Raw genomic sequence first — 16,707 nt, 5'->3', positions numbered from 1 at the left:
CCACTGTTTATTTTAATAAAATATATTAAAATCCTTTTGTTTTGTGTTGTTTTTTTTTGTAGTTTGGGCCTCAGTAATTTAAGCATTTCTCCTTCATCAGCAAGTTGACAGATATGTTATGTTGGGTTGGGCACGGGATGTTGGCACTCAGGATCCCGTCACCGGCATCCAGACTGGGATAAGGTACAGACACCTGCGGGTAAGTATCCTAACCGTACCCCTAACCCTCCCTCCCCGCAGCCTAAACCTCACCCTCTCCCCTCCACAGCCTAAAGCTAACCATCCACTAGTGTCTAACCCTCTCCCTAACCCCAATACTTAACGTCGGGATGCCGGTGGTCAGGGTGCTGCCGCCAGGTTCTGACTGATGTCGGGATTCCAGTGCCGGCATTCTAAGCGCCGTCATCTTGACCGCTGGCATATGAGCTACATCCCATTATGTTTCACCACTGTAGTGTTTTAAGCAGAAAGGGCTAAATGGTTAATGCACTCTTCCAACAGTCCAGGAGCCACGTAGATGTCTCAAATGTTTGGAGTGTGATTCATTTAAACAGCAATGTGTTCCTGGCAGCAAAGTGGTTTGTTCCATTTCAAGATAGTTATACTGTATCTGTATACTTACCCTGGGTATCACAGAATTAAGCTGCTGGGGAAGATGACACGACTCTAGACCATGATAGTCCTTCTTGAATATTATGGTCATTAAGAAGGGAAGGGTATATGTAGGACTATCGCACAGGAGTCTTAAAAGTGAGCTAATGTAAATTTATCCAATAAATTCATATAGTACCATCAAAACCACCAATTATGTAAAATGTTAAATATTGATACACAAAATGGTAGTTGCTCATAATCATAATCAATTTATTGGCCCATCACAGGTGTGTGCAAAGGAGAGGTTAATCTAGACAAGAAAAAAAAAAAATCCTCCAGCACTCTGCAATGGGCCAGCAAAAGAGACATGTGTCCTACATGATAAAATTCAGAGAACTCAGGGCCTGATTCAGACCCGCTAGCGAGTGCTGAGCATTCGCAAGCGGGTCGATGGTGGCCCAGTGCGCATGCGTACTACGGAGCCAGCTCCATCGTGCGCATACACGAGACCCGGATAGCGATGGGCAAGCCGTCGCTCCGGGTCTCGTACCAAAGGGAGCGTGCTGTCGATGTTGAGTGACAGCACGCCCCCTTTGGTGGGCGGGCCGGGGGTCGTGGCTGGCCAGACAGGCGTTCCCATGGGAACGCCTACTGTCTGGGGCCGGCCCCACTGACATCACAAGTGATGTCAGTGGGAGTGCTTTCGGCTCTGGTAAAGCCGAAAGCACTCTAGGGCTTGCGGCAACGAGACCCTACCACAAGGGTCTCGTCGCAAGCCCGATGGTCGCGATGGTCAGAGCGTCCGGCTCTGAATCAGGCCCTCAGTCACATATTTGCAAATATATGATAAGCCAGCCGCTGAGTCAAGGTGCCTCTGCTCAGGTGGTCCTAGATTTCATAATAATAGTCCCACTTTCAGTCATATTTTCGTGTTTTTTTACATTGAGCCAAATAACTTGGAGGTAATCTAGGATCGTTGTAGTGCCATATTAGATGATCTTATGGTGCCTTCAAGTGAGTTGACAAGGTTTCCATACTTGAGGAATGTGTTTCGTATGTGGAGTATAGAAAATGTACATTCTAAATGTAAGGAATGTATAGTGAAGGGAACGACATACAAAATTAAGAATTTAATAGAATATCGTTGCGGTCTCATCTACATTGGCTGCTAACATTTTAGGAACTTCAAGATAGGGCTTAGCATGGAATGGGTATGTAAAACATCCGGATGTAAGCCCGGCGGATGAAATCCCGACACCGGTAGGCCGGCAGATGAAGATCCCGACTAGAGTAAGTATCCTAACCCTCCCCTCTCCCCCCTAACCCTCCTTTAGTGGTGCCTGAATCTACCCTCCCCCCTAGTGCCTAACCTCCCCAGGGGTACCTCAACCTAACCCCTCCACTCCCTGCACTCTAACCCTCCCGGGTGGGGTGCCTAACCCTAAGTCCCACTGGGAGTCCCTAACCCCCCCCCCCTCCCCCGTGGCTATGAGCTCCCGACGCCCGGCTTACCTACGTTTGGTATGCCGGGCGTCGGGATTTTGGCAAGGAGCTAATGATTCAGATGCCTATCTTTAGTCCCATGCCGGGCTTTCAGTGTCGGGATGTCGGCGGTCGGCATTTCCACTGTCGGCATCCTGACTACATCTCCTTAACACACATGCACTTTGCTGACATTTTAAAAATATTTTTATTGAAGCAAAAAAAAAAACAGTTGACAATCAGTTATGACACGCAAAAGACAGGTGACCAATTCAAACAGAAATCAAGACAATACAAGAAGAATAATTAAAGTTGCATAGATAATAAATATGCACTCACAAGACAGAAAGCCAATCACTCTTTTTAAGCTGTGGCCAATATTACACAGAGGAAACAAATGGGGCTGGGGTCATTGTCAAGTAGTCCAAGTGAATACTATGTAGTACATTTGAAGGGCCTGAATCAGAGCCGGACGCTTTGACCAGAGCGCTCGCTCTGAATCAGGGCCCTCCTACATGAAAATGGAGCGGCCTTATGGACCCACAGCTTATGCGAGCGTCCATGATGGTCGCGATGGTCAAGACCATCGCGACCATCGGGCTTGTGACGGAGACCCTGCGGTAGGGTCTCGCTACCGCAAGCCCTGGAGTGATTTTGGCTCTATCAGAGCCAAAATCACTCCCACTGACATCACTAGTGATGTCAGTTTTGCCGGCTTCAGACGGTAGGCGTTAGTATGGGAACGCCTCCGTCTGGCAGCCACGTCCCCGGCATGCCCACCAAAGGGGGCGTGCTGTCAATCAACATCGACAGCACGCCCCCTTTGGTGCGAGACCCGGATCGACGGAGAGCCTGCCGCTATCCGGGTCTCGCGCATGCGCATGACGGAGCTCCCTCCATCGTGCGCATGCGCAGTGGGGCACCATCGACCCGCTTGGGAGCGTCCTGCGCTCGCGAGCGGGTCTGAATGACCCCCTCAGTCTCCCAGATCTCAAAGGTATCCACCTTAGCCACCTTGTGAAACCTTCTGACCCACAGGAAGTCATCCTATAATGGGCCATTCCGTGGTGAAGGGGACAAAGTGGCCTTGGCATGATGCTTAATCGCCAGCCAAAGTCACTGGGCACTCTCAGAGCCAATGAAACAAATCGACTATAGGTACAGAACATTTGGGGCACAGGTTATTATAATGAGCCAATGGAGAACCTCTGATGGGAACACATAATCGTAGTGAAAATTATTAAGGAATAGTTCCTTGTGCAAGAAAGGTTGAGGCTGACGATGTGGGAAGCCATTTCATCCTTTGGATTGACCACAAAAAGAAAGGAAAAAAAAAAGGCTCTTTTTGTGGGACACTCTTGTATCTAATAGTTTATATTAAAATATAACTTTTATTATATAATCTAAAATTGTGGTACCTTGGGGTAAATGAAAGGGTACGCCCAGTATGAATGGGACTTAAACTCGATATACAGACATATGACACAAACATACATGAAACACGAATGGTTCTATCACCAAAGAGTGGTGAAAATGTTCTTCATTATAATTTGAGAATAGGAATTCCTATTCCCAAGGTACCACAATTTTAGATTATATAATAAAAGTTATATTTTAATATAAACTATTAGATACAAGAGTGCCCCACAAAAAGAGCCTTCTTTTTTCCTTTCTTTTTGTCTAAGATTACATTTTGGCTCCTGGGAGCACCACCAACTGAAACACTATGTGAGAGACACTATATCTCATATAACTATTCATATTTTGGTCTAACTATACTAACACTTACCTTTACTCTGTGCGGAGTAAAAAAACTTTCTTTTCAAAAAAACTTTCTTTTCCTTGACACAAAAAAAAGAAATAAGAATTGCTTGCAGTTTTAAAAAAAGACAGATAGTTCCAGATAATAAAACATTTAATACAAATAAAACCACACCATGTATGAAATAAGCAACACTGTTGCAACAGTTTCTTAAATTAGAAAAAGGAAACTATCATACGGCTGTCTGTATTCAGACACTGCAATTGAACGATCATAGACAGGTTTATCATACAAATGTATATCACATTTCCAGAAGCGTGTTTAAAACTGAGGGCCTGATTCAGCAAGGAACGCAGTTGCTAATACGCACATAGTCGGCCGATTGTTGTGTACTGCATATGCATTGTAGTGCGCAAACCGGCCACTGTGATCAGGACTGTGATCGCAGCAGCTACGCAGACCCATCGCAGAGTGATTGACAGGAAGTGCTGTTTGTGGGTGGTGATGGGAGGGGTGGTCAGGGAAACTCAGGCTTGCCAGTGCATTTGAACGTGCAGGGTCGTGCATAATTTATCCACTGTGATGCCTTACGCAGCCTGATAGTGTGCTATGAAGTTATCAATTTCTGAGTAAGGTTCAGAACTTGTGCAAGTGTGCATGAGGCTGCGATGGTACTCGATTGTAACGATGATTTCGCAGTGTTGCTAGACATTATGGATGTGTGTAAGGTAAAGTGGGCGTCCTTATGTAGTGCTGCGATGGCATACTGATCACAATAAATTTGCATTCTATCACATTTGAACTGCATGTGTAATCGCTATTGCATTCGCAGCTGCGATTCGAAATGATTCAGGACCTAAATTCAATCTACAGTAGCCCAACATTGAATAATTTTTATTTAATAGTTATTGAATTGTGTGCTGTATAAACAAAATCCATATAGACCAGCAAATAAATGAATAATTCTCCTTCCCATTTTTGTCCAGAAATAGCGTCTGTAATCTGGCCCAACATGGGAACTAGAGAGGAGGATTTGCCTTATATTTGGTTCCCTTGTCTCTGTACATCTAAACCCCAGATATGTTGAGTCTCTGGTGTAGCGACGTGTTACCAATGTTTGAAATAACAGGCAGTGCCGCACCATTTAGTTATAGTGCTGGAGCACAATCCTAATCCCGTATATGACAATAGTGGTGTATTAGTAGCAATGCTCACCAGGTCTTCACAGATACAACTTAGGCGATTGATTAGCCACTGCCACAACGAAGAAATGCTGAATGCAGGAGACTATCAGCTCGTAGTAATGTGTTAGAGAGTGCTCCTCAGTCAAAGAGCACAGTCTCAAGGGGACAGTGCAAAGGAGCAATGGATCCAAATTATAGTACTATCCTCACTTGTTTCTTCACTCCCACGTGGATGGACCCATGATCTAGTTGTTCTTTTAGGTAGTGATAATAGGTACCTGACAAAGCAATTCAATTGTTTTGGGCACTCATTATACAAAAAGTGCAGTTTGGGAGCCCAAAAGCTGTACTTATTGCACATTTCTGCTTGCCACCTCAGGAGGCTGCGAGCAGAAATGTGGGTGTCCGCAGCATTCGCAACCCATCGGTGCAACCAGTGCCAGATTAAGGTCCACATAGGCCTGGAGCTGAAATTTATTAAGGGCCTATTGTGTGCCACTACAGGGGATGTGACTAGTGATGTGGGAGCGTGATCAGAGCTGTGTGGGTATGGTCAGCACAGGGTGTGTAGTTTCTGCTATGGGGTGTGTCTAGTTTCATGGGGCATAGCTAGCGTCTACCTTCAACTACCTTAATTTATAGGGGTAGATTCATCAGCCACAGTGTTTACAGTGCAGGTAAAGGTCCGGATTTAACGGCCGGCACTATTCAATTATGCATTTTACATGCGCGGTAAACCTGTGGCTAACTTGTGTTATTAGCCCATAGATTCCGCATTAGGTGTCTGGAATCTATGGTTATCCTGAGCGTTAAGCCCCAGAGGGTGCATTTAACTCAGAGTTTTCTACATTAAGTGCACCCTCTGGGCTTAACCTGCAGGGTAGTGACCCTTCAAATGAATAGCAGGATGGAGCTTTAGCAATCCTGCAGCTAATTGTATCTGCCCAGTACTGAAGCTATAACAAAAAAAAAATTGTTGTTTTTGTGAAAGGCTATGTACTGTATAGTCTGCCTTTCCTTGAGTGCTAGAATAGTTTAGATTAAAAGAAAAAGCGTCTGTGTAATTCCATCCATCTAAAATGCAAATGCAGAAGGAGGTGTCAGTCACCTCCTTGCTGCACCTGCGTGATTCCAGCGCTGTGACCGAAGTCACAGCCTGGAATCACATCGGAGCAATCCCGACCATCTGTTGCGATAGTTGTCCCTTTGGCCAGGCTGGTCTTAAACATTTCCCTTAGCTGGGTACACACTGGCAGATATATTCGCCGATCAATTGATCGGCCAATATATTGGGTGCCCGTTGGCCAGTGTGCACCAGCTATATGTCTGTAAATGACATAGTTCACAGACACATCGTGTCAGCTGTGCTGCACAGTCGATAGCCACATATCTGCAGATATATCTGTCCATCGGCAAGTGAGTACGAGTGATCACCCGATCGCCCATACTCAAGCAGCGACAGACGTGAGGAGGGGGTCGCGAAGCGTCCCCGGCCAGCAGAACCTGCAGCTGCTTGGAAGATGATGGTCATTCTAGTGTATTTGAATGACCATCATCTACAGGAATATCTGCAGATCACTCAATCTACAGATATATCTGTGCAGTGTGTACCCATAATTAGTCCCCAACTCTAATTAAACTTGAGACACTGTTTTATCTAGGCCGCAGTAGCGTATCTATAATGGGTGCAGTGTGGTCCAGGGGGGCCCCGCACCGCACACCCTGGACCCATATTATTTTACACTCACCTGTCCGTGGTCCCGCGTCAGTTGTCAGTGCTGCTCAGAACACCGGAAAATGTCCGCCACGCCCATTTTTCTGGTGTTCTGCGCATGCGCAGTAGACTCCAGGCACACTCTAGTGCCCGGAGTCTACTAATGCACCGGTGGCTGGCCAGCCGCGTCAGTCGGCTGCCGGCCACCAAGGAGAGAGGAGGGGGCCCCACACGGGGAGTGCACACGGGCCCCCTCCTCTCTTAAGACGCTTCTGCTAGGCCGCCTGTGTCTGTACTGTTCCTTCCACCTTCGGAGCTCTACCCAGCCACGTCCCCTGATGCTGCTGCGCGGAATCATTTATTGAAGATATGCAGTAGTCAAACACACGTCAGAAACTTCCAGTGCTTCAGAGACAGTGGAGGAGATGTATTAAGCGCCAAATCGGTATCGCGCTGCTATTGCTTTTCCCCAATGTATGATGGGGGGTTTGGCGGTAAATGACAGGGGTGCTATGCACCCGTCATTATCGGCGCTGGTATCTAGAAGATAGCAGTGCCTATAGCCTGGGCAATGTATGAACGGTCAGTTCGCCTGACCATTCAGCTCGCTGCAGCTGTTAATATCAACAGCTACAACCTGGCAATGCCCTATCCCCAAAGCAGGGACAGCGCTGTCACTGCTGCAGTGGCTGCCGGCTCCAGGGTTGCACGCAGGATTTTGCGATACTTGCAAGATCCCGCGCATGCTCAGTGGAGCCGGGCGGGACTGAGACACAGCGCATCAGCACTAGGCTGATGTGCTGTGTATTCAGGCAGGAGTCCCCCACTCCGGCCGATGAGATGTTCATACATCTCATTGTTAGTGCTTCCTGCTTCGCCTCGGTAAAGAGGCGAAGCAGGAAGCGATATAGCGGCACTTAACGCTGGTTCCGTGCTCTGTATAGCACTAATAGGCAAACCTTGTGGGCAGTGAGCGAGTGGTCAGTGTTGGCGGACAAAATGCTCTGTTCCTGGACTTCCACTTAATTTTAGATTGCACTTACCTTAATTTTAGACTGCAGTTACATATATATATATATATATATATATATATATATATACACACACACACACACACACACATACTAAAACATACAGTACACATGGCCCCAGGAAAGATCACACTCTAGAACTCAGAGAACACAAAGCAGCACCAGATCATATTACACTGACCAGTAGGGATGGTCGGTATTTTCCTTGTCCTACTTCTGAAGACAGCTCAGCCTCTGCGGCCCCACTTATTTTCATACCATCAGTGCCCACTACAGTACAGTCTCCAGTCCACCTGACTCATTTGCTGAGGTAAAGGGATGAAACTTTGGGTTGCCTACCCGTGAGTGGGCGGAGCTTTGGATGGCGCCGGTGGGCGGAGCTACATTGACCATGGGCGGGGCTTCGGACGGCAGGGGGCTGTATGGGCAGGGGGCTGGATCTTAACACAGCTGCCCACACAGCTGTTAATCCAGCCCTGATGGCAGCGAGCCCCCCCTTTCGTGGCCCGCTAAGCCCCGCCCCCTCACAGAACGGGACTCACCAGGGAATTACCTCCCGGGCAGCTCAGTCCGAGTCTGGGGAGGAGGGTTGGTCTCGGCCGGGGTTGTGGGGGCGGGGCATCGAACTGGCAGGCTAATGAAGGATGAAGCTAATTTTTTTTTTTATCCTGTAAGATGCTGCTGTGGGCCTATTCTGGTGGTGGGCCTGGAGCTGTAGCTCCATCAGCCCCATTATTAATCCGGCCCTGGGTGCAACAAATGAATTGCTCTGTCGCCCATTACTTAGAGCAGGCAAAAATGTTTTAATCCCCCACCCAATGTGAGTAGAAATGACTTTAGTAAGTGAAAGAGGAGTCAGAAGTAGGTGTGAACCCTCTGATACAATACATATGGATTCTGCTCTTCTACATAAATGTGGATTGCAATATGGCAGAGAATGAAAAGGAAAAGAGGGGAGTTTACCCGCACAGATATTATTATAAACGTATCTATTTTGAGTCCTACCTTATCTTAACAAATATCACATTGTATAGTAGACATAATGTCTTGCAAATTTCACTACTATTACGAGAGGAGGTGCACCCAGGAATATGTATCATAGTCTAGCTATACCAAAAAGAAAAAATATAATTCCTTTGTGGGGCACTCACGGACTCAAAAACTGTATCAATCGATATTAATAATATTAATCGAAATGAGGAATTGTCATGCAATTATTAAAATATAACTTTTATTGGTATTATTAATAAATAAAAAGTAGTCCGCGAAATATAATATTACAATACAAAAACAAAAATCATATTAATAAAATTGTGTTGCAACCAAATTGTACTGTGTATTTAATGCTATTATATTACCTCTAATTGGTCATATACCTAGGTGTCTGTAACTAAGGGGACATAACCATTATTCACTCATCTTCATGATAAATTGGTTAATGTCCCAAGGGTCCATGAGTCTCATATGCCTTTATAATCATGAAGAAAATTATTTCCGATGGAATGTGAATAAAATTCGTAATCACAAACTACTAAACACCTGAATAATCAGGTGTATAGTAATAATAAAGATAATAATAGACTGCCACTATTAAATATCCATAGGTTTGCTTCTAATTATCTCGAAATTAAATCACCTCTTGCAAAGGTGTCTGGATTGAAAAGCACCCACTGGTATATTGATCATCTGTCATATGACATGATTAAACCAAATACATCCATATAATCCTAATATTAAAGGGAAATGTCTTAATCTTCCTTCAAGTGCGTTCTGGAATTAGCGGCTTATGATAGACGTTATAGTGTATAAAGAATCAATATCATAAATATCTTTGGGTGATTCCCAAATTTATATAACATTGACAAAGTTCAAATATAGTATTACACTTTATTTGGTATGTTCAATCCTATAGGCCAAGCATGTTCACATGACCTCAACAAAAATAACCATATATTTAATATGATATATTTTATGCACATGCCGTTTAGTTCAACAGCTTATGATGAATGTTTGTAATACGTATCCGAGATCAATGTTATTGTCCTTCATAGATCTCTTAAATATAAGTACATTTGTCATTAAACTAATAAACTAATATCCTTAGTCAGTGACAGTCTTCGAACAAATCTAATTGTGATTTGTGGGTTTGCACTATATTGACAGAGTTCCACGTATCTCACTGCATCTTGTATTGCAACATGACAAATACAATGTTGCACTTTATTATACACTCTCCGTCCTCTGCTCCCAATTATGTAGTCCCCCTGTCTAACAGAAACCCTTCACTCTCAGTATCTTTGTTCCATCGTGGTTACACAAACATATAACATATATAACACATATAAAATCGATACACGCGGGACCGCGTTCGCCGCGTGTCTCCTGACGCGCGTTTCGCTACAACTGCTTAATCATAGGATCAACCCGTATCACGGGCTGACAGTTCTTTTATTCATTTCACTGGCCAATCAGAGTCTCATTCAGTTTGATGGATATATGTAATAGCCAATCACCATCCTTTGTATTGCGGGACTACTGTCTAGACCAATAGGAGCAGGCTGTCAGCTTCCCTATTGGTCAGCTCTCGTGTTTCACTCCTAATACCCAGACAGAAGTGCTTGTCAGCTCTCCCACTGATCACACATACAAATCCAAGGATTTGTTTTGTAAATAAATGGATTTGTGCTCTGTTATTTAGATGTAATAAATCGATAATCACTAATAGTACTCAAAGCAGAAGTGCCTATCAGCTCTCCCACTGGTCACACATATAAGGATTTATTCTGTAACTAAATGGATTGTGCTCTGTTATTTAGATGTAATAAATCGATAATCATATAACCAGATTCACACCAATATAAATACATTGAATCAAAAAAACCAAACCAATAAATAGTAGCTAAAAATATATATATATATAATTATATCCCTCTTAATAATATTAAACCTCCGCAGTGTCATGACTACATGTACATCAATAATTAATATAAGAAAACTTGCTATATGTCCATAAACAACAAATTTAATTGTTACTAGTCCCCACAGTATATAACAAATATATGTGTATAAGTGCTATTATCAATACAATACATTACACTAAATTAATGTTATAATATAGCATCTCAAAGTTATAACAAAATTCATATTGTGCCCAAATAATAAAAAGTGAAAATAGTGAAAGAAACAAAACAAAAAACACATAATGTGAAAAAATATAATTTATAATCAATATAATGTGAAACAATTAGTGTAAAATTAATCAATACAATATTTATTAAAATATATATATATATGATGATAGTGTATAAGTGAAATAAAATATAATAATAAATAAAAAAATATAAAAATATATAAAAAATAGTGAAATACTCCCAATCCCAATCCAAGTGAAATAATAAAGAAAAAATAATGGATAACTAGTTCCAATAATATTTTTAGCTTGATTGACTGTCCAATTTAAATACATCTCTATCTCAGAAATAAAAAATATATAAAAATTAAATGACAGTAGCAAATTCATCTATCTGTTCATAAGAAAGCTCCATAGTAAATCTGCTCAAACCAGAAGGTTGTAGACCTCCCATCAAAAAAGTCCAAAAACTCTCCTTTAATAGTTCATGTGTGATATTACCACCTCTAACTTCAGTTGTTCAATACCAAAAGCCTTCAGATTAGAAGGACTTCCCTGATGTGATTCAAGGAAATGTTTAGCAACCGTGGTAAGCTTCTTACATTTCTTTAAATCCGCCTCACCATTTCTTATTGTCCCTACATGCTCTAAAATTCTTTGAGGGGTCTAGTTGTCATCCCTATATATTTATTTTCACATGGGCATGTAATACAATAAATGACTCACACTGAGTCACAATTGATAAACTGGCATATTTTATGGATTCTCTGATATTTATCTCTGAATTCCGTGGTTTTGTTCATATAAGTACAAGCCTTGCATTTACCACACTTAAATGATCCCTCTGCAACTGGTTTTTTCTTCTTTAAGTTTGTAAAATGGCTATGAATCAGTTTGTCTTTGAGATTTGGAGAACGTCTCCAACTAATGTGTGCTTTAGATCCCAGATTTTTTTCTAGATCTTGATCTACCATCAGTACTGACCAGTGTTTCTGGATAATTTCTTGAATTTCACGCCATTCCATACAGAAATCTCCAACAAAATGAACAGTATTATCTTTCTTCTCTGTATTGATCTTGTTGAGATATAATAAAGAATTCCTATCTTTAGAAAGGGCATAATACTTAGCCTTTTTAATTGCTCTTCTACTATATCCTCTATTGATTAGTCTTTCTTTTAATTGATCTGATCTAACATGAAAGATATCTAGACTAGAGCAATTTCTCCTTAGGCGTAAAAATTCACCTTTAGGAATCCCTCTCAAAACAGGTGGAAAATGCGCACTAGTGTTATTTAGTACACTATTAGTTGCCGTAACTTTTCTATAAAGGTCAGTTTGGATTCGACCATCAGATTGTTTCTGTATTTTTAGATCAAGAAAATTAACCTCTGTGTAACTAGTTTCACAGGTAAGTTTCAAATTCAAGTCATTACTATTAAGAATACCTATAAATTCAGAGAAGAGATCTTCTGACCAATCCCATAGGATTAATAGATCATCTATATAGCGTATCCAAATCAAGACATGTTGAGTGTAAGGTTCATTTTGTTCATTGAAGACCATTGTCTCCTCCCACCAACCTAGATATATATTGGCGTACGTGGGGGCACACGCTGCCCCCATCGCCATGCCACGAATTTGTAGGAAAAACTTCTCGTTAAAAACGAAGAAGTTCTTGGTCAAGATAAATTTTAGTAAAACCACCAAAAATTCACCAAAAGAAGTCATTCCCTCCTTGTCTAAGAGACTAGATTTAGACACCTTGTGGAATAGAAATAAACATTCATATGTAGGAAACCTAACAAAAAAGGAGAATGAGATACTGATGGAAATACAGTCATGGGACGATGTTATCGTTAAACCTTCGGATAAGGGGGGCAATGTCGCCCTGTGGGTTAAAGAGATCAGACTTGTTATAAGCAGTAATTATTCAATCCAATGGAGGACTTCAAGAGACAATATGATCTGATTATCAAGGGAGCATATGATCAGGGTGTGATAACTAAGACCGAAAATCAATTTTTGGAAGTCAAAGAACCTACAGTAGCCACATTATATATGCTCCCGAAAATTCATAAGAACAACAAAGTACCCCCTGGACGCCCCATAGTATCGGGCATTAAGGACCTCACGGAAAATGCTAGTAATTTCTTGGATGTTCATTTGAGAAGGTTTGCTACCATTTTACCCTCATATGTTAGGGATACAATGGAAGTTTTACAAAAACTAGATGAGATCCATATTGATGAAGAAGTTATACTTGTTACTTGTGATGTAGAGTCTCTCTACACCAGTATCAAACATGACAAGGGTGTGGACTCAGTGAGATACTATTTAGACAAGGAGGGAATGACTTCTTTTGGTGAATTTTTGGTGGTTTTACTAAAATTTATCTTGACCAAGAACTTCTTCATTTTTAACAAGAACTTTTTCCTACAAATTCGTGGCACGGCGATGGGGGCAGCATGTGCCCCCACGTACGCCAATATATATCTAGGTTGGTGGGAGGTGACAATGGTCTTCAATGTACAAAATGAGCCTTACACTCAACATGTCTTGATTTGGATACGCTATATAGATGATCTATTAATCCTATGGGATTGGTCAGAAGATCTCTTCTCTGAATTTATAGGTATTCTTAATAGTAATGACTTGAATTTGAAACTTACCTGTGAAACTAGTTACACAGAGGTTAATTTTCTTGATCTAAAAATACAGAAACAATCTGATGGTCGAATCCAAACTGACCTTTATAGAAAAGTTACGGCAACTATTAGTGTACTAAATAACACTAGTGCGCATTTTCCACCTGTTTTGAGAGGGTTTCCTAAAGGTGAATTTTTATGCCTAAGGAAAAATTGCTCTAGTCTAGATATCTTTCATGTTAGATCGGATGAATTAAAAGAAAGACTAATCAATAGAGGATATAGTAGAAGAGCAATTAAAAAGGCTAAGTATTATGCCCTTTCTAAAGATAGGAATTCTTTATTATATCCCAACAAGATCAATACAGAGAAGAAAGATAATACTGTTCGTTTTGTTGGAGATTTCTGTGTGGAATGGTGTGAAATTCAAGAAATTATCCAGAAACACTGGTCAGTACTGATGGTAGATCAAGATCTAGAAAAAAATCTGGGATCTAAAGCACACATTAGTTGGAGACTTTCTCCAAATCTCAAAGACAAACTGGTTCATATCCATTTTACAAACTTAAAGAAGAAAAAAACAGTTGCAGAGGGATCATTTAAGTGTGGTAAATGCAAGGCTTGTACTTATATGAACAAAACCACGGAATTCAGAGATAAATATCAGAGAATCCATAAAATACACCAGTTTATCAATTGTGACTCAGTGGGAGTCATTTATTGTATTACATGCCCATGTGAAAAGAAAAATATAGGGATGACAACTAGACCCCTCAAACAGAATTTTAGAGCATGTAGGGACAATAAGAAATGGTGAGGCGGATTTAAAGAAATGTAAGAAGCTTACCACGGTTGCTAAACATTTCCTTGAATCACATCAGGGAAGTCCTTCTAATCTGAAGGCTTTTGGTATTGAACAACTGAAGTTGGGCATTAGAGGTGGTAATATCACACATGAACTATTAAAGAAGGAGAGTTTTTGGACGTTTTTGATGGGAGGTCTACAACCTTCTGGTTTGAATGAGCAGATTTACTATGGAGCTTTCTTATGAACAGATAGATGAATTTGTTACTGTCATTTAATTTTTATATATTTTTTGTTTCTGAGATAGAGATGTATTTAAATTGGACAGTCAATCAAGCTATAAATATTATTGGAAGTAGTTATCCATTATTTTTTCTTTATTATTTCACTTGGATTGGGATTGGGAGTATTTCACAATTTTTTATATATTTTTATATTTTTTTATTTATTATTATATTTTATTTCACTTATACACTATCATCATATATATATTTTTTAATAAATATTGTATTGATTAATTTTACACTAATTGTTTCACATTATATTGATTATAAATTATATTTTTTCACATTATGTGTGTTTTTTGTTTTGTTTCTTTCACTATTTTCACTTTTTATTATTTGGGCACAATATGAATTTTGTTATAATAACTTTGAGATGCTATATTATAACATTAATTTAGAGTAATGTATTGTATTGATAATAGCACTTAGACACATATATTTGTTATATACTGTGGGGACTAGTAACAATTAAATTTGTTGTTTATGGACATTAGCAAGTTTTCTTATATTAATTATTGATGTACATGTAGTCATGACACTGCGGAGGTTTAATAGATTAAGAGGGATATAATTATATATATTTTTTTTTAGGTAATATTTATTGGTTTTTTTTTTTGATTCAATGTATTTATATTGGTGTGAATCTGGTTATATGATTATCGATTTATTACAACTAAATAACGGAGCACAATCCATTTAGTTACAGAATAAATCCTTATATGTGTGACCAGTGGGAGAGCTGATAGGCACTTCTGCTTTGAGTACTATTAGTGATTATCGATTTATTACATCTAAATAACAGAGCACAATCCATTTATTTACAAAACAAATCCTTGGATTTGTATGTGTGATCAGTGGGAGAGCTGACAAGCACTTCTGCTTCTGTCTGGGTATTAGGAGTGAAACACGAGAGCTGACCAATAGGGCAGCTGACAGCCTGCTCCTATTGGTCTAGACAGTAGTCCCGCAATACGAAGGATGGTGATTGGCTATTACGTATATCCATCAAACTGAATGAGACTCTGATTGGCCAGTGAAATGAATAAAAGAACTGTCAGCCCATGATACGGGTTGATCCTATGATTAAGCAGTTGTAGCGAAACGCGCATCAGGAGACACGCGGTGCACGCGGTCCCGCGTGTATCAATTTTATATGTGTTATATATGTTATATGTTTGTGATTGTGTAACCACGATGGAACAAAGATACTGAGAGTGAAGGGTTTCTGTTAGACAGGGGGACTACATAATTGGGAGCAGAGGATGGAGTGTGCATAATAAAGTGCAACATTGTATTTGTCATGTTGCAATACAAGATGCAGTGAGACACGTGGAACTCTGTCAATATAGTGCAAACCCACAAATCACAATTAGATTCGTTTGAAGACTGTCACTGACTAAGGATATTAGTTTATTAGTTTAATGACAAATGTACTTATATTTAAGAGATCTATGAAGGACAATAACATTGATCTCGGATACGTATTACAAACATTCATCATAAGCTGTTGAACTAGACAGCATGTGCATAAAATATATCATATTAAATATATGGTTATTTTTGTTGAGGTCATGTGAACATGCTTGGCCTATAGGATGGAACATACCAAATAAAGTGTAATACTATATTTGAACTTTGTCAATGTTATATAAATTTGGGAATCACCCAAAGCTATTTATGATATTGATTCTTTATACACTATAACGTCTATCATAAGCCGCTAATTCCAGAACGCACTTGAAGGAAGATTAAGACATTTCCCTTTAATATTAGGATTATATGGATGTATTTGGTTTAATCATGTCATATGACAGATGATCAATATACCAGTGGGTGCTTCTCAATCCAGACACCTTTGCAAGAGGTGATTTAATTTCGAGATAATTAGAAGCAAACCTATGGATATTTAATAGTGGCAGTCTATTATTATCTTTATTATTACTATACACCTGATTATTCAGGTGTTTAGTAGTTTGTGATTACGAATTTTATTCACATTCCATCGAAAATAATTTTCTTCATGATTATAAAGGCATATGAGACTCATGGACTCTTGGGACATTAACCAATTTAT

The sequence above is a fragment of the Taudactylus pleione genome, unplaced genomic scaffold (genome assembly GCF_031769625.1).
Source record: "Taudactylus pleione unplaced genomic scaffold, aTauple2 ptg000095l, whole genome shotgun sequence".
Classification (NCBI taxonomy): Eukaryota; Metazoa; Chordata; class Amphibia; order Anura; family Myobatrachidae; genus Taudactylus; species Taudactylus pleione.
Note: the sequence above shows the minus strand (reverse complement) of the source record.